The sequence below is a fragment of the Atractosteus spatula genome (assembly GCF_055471065.1).
Source record: "Atractosteus spatula isolate fAtrSpa1 chromosome 10 unlocalized genomic scaffold, fAtrSpa1.hap1 SUPER_10_unloc_2, whole genome shotgun sequence".
Classification (NCBI taxonomy): Eukaryota; Metazoa; Chordata; class Actinopteri; order Semionotiformes; family Lepisosteidae; genus Atractosteus; species Atractosteus spatula.
Window position 1 is genome coordinate 1,307,228 of NW_028296622.1, and position 8,530 is coordinate 1,315,757.

The following is an 8,530-nucleotide window of genomic DNA, read 5'->3' on the forward strand; positions in this document are numbered from 1 at the left end:
AGCGCCCTCTGCTGGCCCCACTAACACCTCTTCCAGCAGCAACCTTAGTTTTTCCCAGGAGGTCTCCCATCCAGGTACTGACCAGGCTCACACCTGCTTAGTTTCAGTGGGTTGCCAGTTGTGAGTTGCAGGGTGATATGGCTGCTGGCAAATCAGCGCTCAGGCATCTGCGGTTAAGAGGGGGTCTGTACGCAGAGAGGGGTAGGGGTGGGGAACAAGCTGCCCAGGCGTGTGGTTGAAGCCGATACCCTGGCTTCTCTCCAGACACAGCTGGGTGAGCTCCTCCAGTCAGGACAGGAGGCTCTACTGTACACAGAGAGGGGTGGGAGGGGGGAACAAGCTGATACCCTGGCTTCTCTCCAGACACAGCTGGGGGAGGGGCGAACAAGCCGATGAGCTGCTCAGGTCCGTTATCTACTGTCTGACTCCTGTCTGCTCTCCTGCTCTCTCTGGTCTGCTGTTTCCCCCATCTGTATCAGTTCAGCTCCGGCCTCTGACTTCTGGTGCCTTGTCTCCCCCTGGCGGGGACTGCGCAGTACTGCAGCACCTCATTGACTTCGTAGGTCCAGACGGGTGTGGACCCCAGTGTCCCGACTGCTGGTCAGTACAGATCCCAGGACACTGTGTGTGAGAGTAGGGGTGTGGACCCCAGTGTCCCGACTGCTGGTCAGTACAGATCAGGACAGTGTGTGTGAGAGTAGGGGTGTGAACCCAGTGTCCAGACTGCTGGTCAGTACAGATCAGGACACTGTGTGTGAGAGTAGGGGTGTGGACCCCAGTGTCCCGACTGCTGGTCAGTACAGATCAGGACAGTGTGTGTGAGAGTAGGGGTGTGAACCCAGTGTCCAGACTGCTGGTCAGTACAGATCAGGACACTGTGTGTGAGAGTAGAGGTGTGGACCCCAGTGTCCAAAGATGGTGTTAAGAGTTGATCTGGGTATTCTGGTGTTTTATTTTGCTCTTACTGATGAACCTGTTCAGGTGGTGATTAACTTTATGAATCCACACTAGGTGGCGCCAGAGCAGCGTCACAGCGAGCACAGGAAACCCCCCACCTCACATCTGCAGGAAGAGAAGGAGAGAGAGATGGCAGCGTGTAGGAGCTCAGCGCTCAGCCCTGGTGAGTTTTCTCTTGTTCTGCCTGTCAGAGTGTCAGTAAGGGAGTCACTGAGGGTCTCTTCTCTGTCACAGAGCACAGCAGCAGCTGGAGAAGTGTCTTCCTGTCTGCTGAGAGTGTGTTCTGTGTGTCAAACACACAGGGTCTGAACTAGGAGAGAGACAGGAGCTGATGTACTTTCACTTTCTCTTGTCAAGAATCAGAGATCGGTACTGTCAGCTCAAGCTGTTTGGAATTCACTAAATATTTTAATAAGGTGTTTATTAAAGGTAAAATGATTGATGTAAAACTTGACTGTGTGCTGATGGTATTGGATTCACAGTGTTAGTATTCATGATGCTCAGACACGCTCAGGTATGAACATTTCCTGTTTGTTGCTCAGAGGCCGTGTTCATTGTACAGCTGATAATACCAGAGAGGAATCAGTACAGATGAACAACAGAGGAATTGATTTGGCCCATAATTAGTAGTGATTCCAGGTTCTCATGCAGCTGTTTCTCCTGTCTTGACTTGGGAGCTTGTTCCCCCCCTCCCACCCCCCTCTGTGTACAGTAGAGCCTCCTGTCCTGACTGGGCAGCTTGTTCCCCCCTCCCACCCCCTTCTGTGTACAGTAGAGCCTCCCACTCCTGATTTTAAGTCTTAGTGTTGCTTTGAGTTTCAGTGTTAATTCTGAGGAACTCTGAGGTGTCAATATCTAACTGGTCTTTAATGATGACTCACTGTCACTGAGGATGTTGAATATTTTGTATATATATATGGTTCCCTATCTTCACCCTGTCAGTGTGGGACACTCCCTTCAGACTAAAGAGACTCAGTTCCTTCACCCTGTCAGTGTGGGACACTCCCTTCAGACTACAGAGACTCAGTTCCTCCAGCTTGTCAGTTTCACTGTTTTTAAACTAACATCATGCTAGTTCTCTTCAGTGTGGATCACAGTAGATAGTTTCTAAGCGGTTTGAAACTATACAACACACGGATTTCCCAGCCAGGTGTCTGAGTCCCAAACATGTCTTTATGAAATGTGATATTTTAGACTCACTATTGAAGAATCAGGACAGACTGAATGATTTTACAGTTTTTTACATGTATTTTTAAAATAAGGTGTTATAAAGGTTCATTCTGAACACAGGAGTCCCATATGTGTCTGAACTGCCACTGGACACTCAGAGTGTTAGTGGGACTCTACAGGGCCCTCCAGAAGTATTGGCACCCTTGGTAAAGATGAGCAAGGAAGGCATTGGAAAAAATGTCTGTGTTTATCAGATGAGAGAAATCTGACCTTTCAGTGAGGTTTAATTATTCTAAGAAACAAAATCCTGATGAAAAATTCACATGTACTATTGAGAGAACAGTTAAAAATAAAAAATATATATTTTATATAAATTGTAAGAATACAGAATAAGAATGTTGTAAGAATACAGTTTGACTAACATTAACAGAATATGTTTGTATACCACAGAGAATATACAGAAAAATAATCTCAATAATCTGTGATTTTCCTCTCTCACAGGGCAGGGACAATAGGAAAGATATAGAAAAGTTTTTATCATAAATTTTAAATGGGATGAAGAGTGAAAATATCTGTGATGAGAACTTTATAATGTAAATAATCTGTGATCTTTCTCTCTGACAGGGGAGGAACAGGCTGATTCCCATGAGGCACCACAACGTCTCTCAGAGATCAGGATCGTGCTGCTGGGGGAGAGGGGGTCTGGGAAGAGCTCAGCAGGAAACACCATCCTGGGCAGAGAGGAGTTTGACACTGAGAGGGGAACTAAGGAGTGTGAGAAGAGACAGGGTGAAGTAGCTGGGAGGCAGATCACTGTGGTCGACACTCCAGGCTGGGATGTGTGGCTGATGAGGAATGATCCACAGCAGATCAGACAGGAAATTGTGTCTCTGTGTCTCCCAGGACCCCACACTCTCCTCCTGGTGATTAATCTGAACCCATACAGAGACTGGAGATCAGCGGAGGAACATCTTGAGCTTCTCAGTGAGAGAGTCTGGAGACACACAATAGTGCTGTTCACCTGGGGGGACAGACTGAGAGACACAACCATTGAGCAGCTCATTGAGAGAGAAGGGAAGGAGCTCCAGTGGCTGGTGGAGAAGTGTGGGAACAGGTATCATGTTCTCAACAACAAGGATAGGGGCGGCACTCAGGTCACAGAGCTGCTGGAGAAGATCGAGGACATGGTGAGAGGAAACTATGGGCAGTACTTCACCACTGACATTGAACAACTGTACACTGAACTGGAGACATACAATAGAGAGATAGAGGAGCTGAGACAGAGGTTGGAGGAGAGACAGAGGAGCTGAGACAGAGGGAGGAGGAGAGACAGAGAGAGACAGAGGAGCTGAGACAGAGGTTGAAGGAGAGACAGAGAGAGACAGAGGAGCTGAGACAGAGGTTGGAGGAGAGACAGAGAGAGACAGAGGAGCTGAGACAGAGGGAGGAGGAGAGACAGAGAGAGACAGAGGGGGTGAGACAGAGGGAGGAGGAGAGACAGAGAGAGACGGAAGACCTGAGACAGAGGTTGGAGGAGAGACAGAGAGAGACAGAGGAGCTGAGACAGAGGTTGGAGGAGAGACAGAGAGAGACAGAGGAGCTGGGACAGAGGGAGGAGAAAAGACAGAGAGAGACAGAGGAGCTGAGACAGAGGGAGGAGGAGAGACAGAGAGAGACGGAGGAGCTGAGACAGAGGTTGGAGGAGAGACAGAGAGAGACGGAGGAGCTGAGACAGAGGGAGGAGGAGAGACAGAGAGAGACAGAGGAGCTGAGACAGAAGTATGAAAGAAGGGAGAGAGAGAGAGAAGAGGAGCTCAGACAGAGGTTGGAGGAGGAGTGGAGCAGGAGAGAAGAGGAGCTGAAGGAGAAGATGAGAAAGACACTGGAGGAAGAGGAGCTGGAGAAAGAGACAGAGGAGCCCAGACTGCCTGTCAAGAGGAGGAACAGTATAGACTTCATCCCTCCTGCCAGTGAGTGTGATTGATGGTAGGGTACAGGGTAGGAGGTATTGAGGTGTACTGACAGTAGTAGGGTACAGGGTAGGAGGTATTTAGGTGTCCTGACAGTAGTAGGGTACAGGGTAGGAGGTATTTAGGTGTCCTGACAGTAGTAGGGTACAGGGTAGGAGGTATTGAGGTGTCCTGACAGTAGTAGGGTACAGGGTAGGAGGTATTGAGGTGTCCTGACAGTAGTAGGGTACAGAGTAGGAGGTATTGAGGTGTACTGACAGTAGTAGGGTACAGGGTAGGAGGTATTTAGGTGTCCTGACAGTGGTAGGGTACAGGGTAGGAGGTATTGAGGTGTACTGACAGTAGTAGGGTACAGGGTAGGAGGTATTGAGGTGTTCTGACAGTAGTAGGGTACAGGGTAGGAGGTACTGAGGTGTCCTGACAGTAGTAGGGTACAGGGTAGGAGGTATGGAGGTGTCCTGACAGTAGTAGGGTACAGGGTAGGAGGTATTGAGGTGTCCTGACAGTAGTAGGGTACAGGGTAGGAGGTATTAGGTGTCCTGACAGTGGTAGGGTACAGGGTAGGAGGTATTGAGGTGTCCTGACAGTAGTAGGGTACAGGGTAGGAGGTATTTAGGTGTCCTGACAGTAGTAGGGTACAGGGTAGGAGGTATTTAGTGCTCTTCGTAGGTGTCCTGAGAGTGCCAGTGCCCCCTGTCAGTTCATGGAGGTAACTGCAGGTGTCTGCTGTGGTTGGCTGTTCAGCAGTCTCACTGCCTGGGGGAAGAAGCTGTTCTGACACCTGGTGGTCTTGGTCTGATACTTCAGTACCGTTTTCCAGATGGTAGTAGAGAGAACAAGTTGTGTTTAGGGTGACTGGGGTCCCTGAGGATGGACCTGGCCTTCTTGAGGCATCTAACACAGTAGATATCCTGTGTGTTCAGTAGCGCAGCCGGTAGTGTTCTGAGCCAGTGTCACCACCCTCTGGAGGACCCTGAGCTCGTGGGCGGAGCAGTTACCACAACAGGCAGTGGTGCAGCCGGTTAGGATGCTCTCAGTGGTGCAGCTGTAGAAGCTGGTCAGGATGTGTGAAGGCAGGCTGAACTTCTTCAGTCTGGGGAGAGAGAACAGGTGCTGTCTTGTCTACGGGGTTGGTGTGGTGGGTCCAGGTCTGATCGTCCTGGAGCTTGGTGATGAGCCTTGAGGGTGCGATGGTGTTGAATGCTGAGCTGTAATCAACAACAACATTCTCACATACGTTTCTCTCTCGTCCAGGTGTGAGAGGGTAGTGTGTAGACCAGGGGCGATGGCCTCCTCAGTTGATCTGTTAGTGTCAAAGGCAGCTCTGAAGTCCAGCAGGACAGGAGTGGGTGAAAGAGCCCATCAGCAGATCATTAGAACCCCAGACAAGAGCTGTTTCTGTACATCAGTCTGAAGGACTCGTCACAGCTTGTCTGCAGATCAGTGAGTCTGACTGAACAGCAGCAGCCTGTTGTAGAATCTGTGTCAAACAGGGTGAGATGGAGAATTACTGAACAGCCTGGAGTCTGAATTCTGCTTTGTTAACAAAGTGCTAAAGACTGCAGGTCTCAGGGTTGAAGGGACAGTTCCTGACCGACAGACACTGAATCACTGCAGCTCAGCCCAGCAGTGGGGATGTGGTACCAGGAACATGAGGTGGAGTTTATTCCACTGACAGGTGCTGAGAAGCATTAAGCCTGTTTCTCTCTTGTCATCCTCTGATAAAGACACAGTGGACTCTGACTCTGGGGGTGGTCAGTTTCAGAGTGAAATACCAGCAGGATGATTGGACTGCACTGCACTCTCTCCTAGAGTGCTGTTCTTCACTGGAGTGAAGAGATTATCTCTCCCTCTTCAATTAACGTCCTTCTACACTCTGCCCCTGTAACAGTACAGTACTGCAGCATGACTGTTGTTGCTTGAGGCCAGTAAATGAACACAGATTCTTCAGATTAACCTTAAGTCACTTTGGGAAACAATATCTGACAGTAGTGAAAATCATGAACATGAGGTAAAACTATGTAGTTATCATGATGCCCAAGACTAATTCCCAGATGTTTATTTTGTAAGTTTCTTTCTTACTGACTTTTAAGTTTTGTCTCTTGAGCAAACTGAATCCTTCTTATCTGTGGAAAGGCTCGTCTCCTCTCATGTGTCACCTCCCTGATGCTCCTGTCTCTCCTCCTGTTGCAGTGAGTGAAGTCGAACCCAGACTCCAGCCCCACCCCTCTGAGCAGAGACTGGTGCTGCTGGGCAGGACTGGTGCTGGGAAGAGCGCAGCAGGAAACACCATCCTGGGCTCAGAGGAGTTTCCCTCTGAAGCCAGAAGCTCCGCGGTCACTCAGGAGAGCCGGAAGAGGACAGGACAAGTGTCCGGGAGACGGGTGACTGTGGTGGACACTCCAGACTGGCTCCACGCCGGACTGTCTGAGGGGGACAGGAGACGGGATGTGGGGCTCTGTGTTAACCTGTCTGCCCCGGGACCCCATGCCTTCCTCCTGGTGACCCCGCTCGGCCGATCCACAGGGGAGGACAGGAGGACACTGGAGACAGTCCTGGAGATATTCGGGGAGAGGGCCCTGGGACACACCATGGTCCTGTTCACCCACGCTGATGAGCTGACCAGCAGGACGCTGGAGGAGTTTGTGCACACAGGCAGCAGGGAGCTCCAGTGGCTCCTGGAGAAGTGTGGGAGCAGGTATCACGCCCTCAACAACAAGGACAGGGGCGGAACTCAGGTCACAGAGCTGCTGGAGAAGATAGAGGAGCTGGTAGCAGGAAACAGGGACACTGAGATGTACCAGGAGGCCCAGAAACAACTGCAGATCCTGAGGGAGAGAGAGGAGGAGAGACTAAGGGAGAAGCACCAGAAGGAGCTGCAGAACTTCCTCCGCAGGATGGAGGAGGAGATCCAGACACAAGAGGAGAAGATCAGAGCACTGGAGGAGAAGATAGCAGAGCTGGAGGAGAGGCTGAGGGAGGAGAGGGATGAGGGGAGGAGGAGAGAGCTGGAGGAGGAGCTGAGGAGAGAGAGAGGGGAGAGAGAGAGGCTGCAGAGAGAGATGGAGGGAGTGAGAGAGGATCAGGAGAGGGAGAGGAGAGAGAGAGAGGAGACACACAGGAGGGAGATGGAGGAGCTCAGGCAGCACTATGAGGAAAAGGCCAGAGAGGAGGCAGAGAGACACAGAGAGACTCTCCAGCAGGTCAGTGTGTCGACACCACAGTTCACTTCATCAGGATAGGAGCTGCAGGAGGGAGATCGAGGAGCTGAGAGAGGAGCAGGAGAGGGAGAGGAGAGAGAGAGAGGAGACACACAGAAGGGAGATGGAGGAGCTCAGGCAGCACTATGAGGAAAAGGCCAGAGAGGAGGCAGAGAGACACAGAGAGACTCTCCAGCAGGTCAGTGTGTCGACAACACAGTTCACTCCAGCAGGACAGGAGTGCAGGAGCTGCAGGAGGGAGATCGAGGAGCTGAGAGAGACAGTAGAGAGATACAGAGAGAGAATAGAGAGACAAAACACAGTGATAGACAGACTCACTGTGTGGCTTCAGAGACACACAGGAGATACAGGAGAGTGATTGAGGACCACAAGCAGCACATCGAGAAAATGGTCACAGAAGATGACTGAGACAAGAGGACACACGGCCCACAGACAAACAAGAGCACACACAGCCCACAGACACACGAGAGCACACACAGCCCGCAGACACACAAGAGCGCACACAGCCCACAGACACACGAGAGCACACACAGCCCGCAGACACACAAGAGCACACACAGCCCACAGACACACGAGAGCACACACAGCCCACAGACACACGAGAGCACACACAGCCCGCAGACACACAAGAGCACACACAGCCCACAGACACACGAGAGCACACACAGCCCGCAGACACACGGGAGCGCCCATGGCCCGCACAGACACACGAGAGCACACACAGCCCGCAGACACACAAGAGCACACACAGCTCGCAGACACACGAGAGCACACACAGCCCGCAGACACACAAGAGCGCACACCGCCCGCAGACACACAAGAGCACACACAGCCCGCAGACACACGAGAGCACACACAGCCCGCAGACGCACAAGAGCGCACACAGCCCGCAGACACACGAGAGCACACAGCCCGCACACAGCCCACAGACACACGAGAGGACACACAGCCCGCACACAGCCCACAGACACATGAGAGGACACACAGCCCGCTGACACACGAGAGCGCACACAGCCCACAGACACACGAGAGGACACAGGGCCCGCAGACACACGAGAGCACACACGGCCCGCAGACACACGAGAGCACACACGGCCCGCAGACACACAAGAGCGCACACAGCCCGCAGACACACGACAGCACACAGCCCGCACACAGCCCACAGACACACGAGAGGACACAGGGCCCGCAGACACACGAGAGGACACACAG

General features: G+C 51.8%; 1 pseudogene across 1 annotated transcript; it reads left to right on the top strand.

Annotated features, from left to right (window-relative positions):
• Window positions 1–1,077: 1,077 nt before the first annotated feature.
• Window positions 1,078–8,297, top strand: LOC148812593 (GTPase IMAP family member 8-like; annotated as a pseudogene). The gene is made up of 3 exons (XR_016086321.1): window positions 1,078–1,120; window positions 2,752–4,097; window positions 6,291–8,297. The product of XR_016086321.1 is annotated as a GTPase IMAP family member 8-like (transcript).
• Window positions 8,298–8,530: the final 233 nt, after the last annotated feature.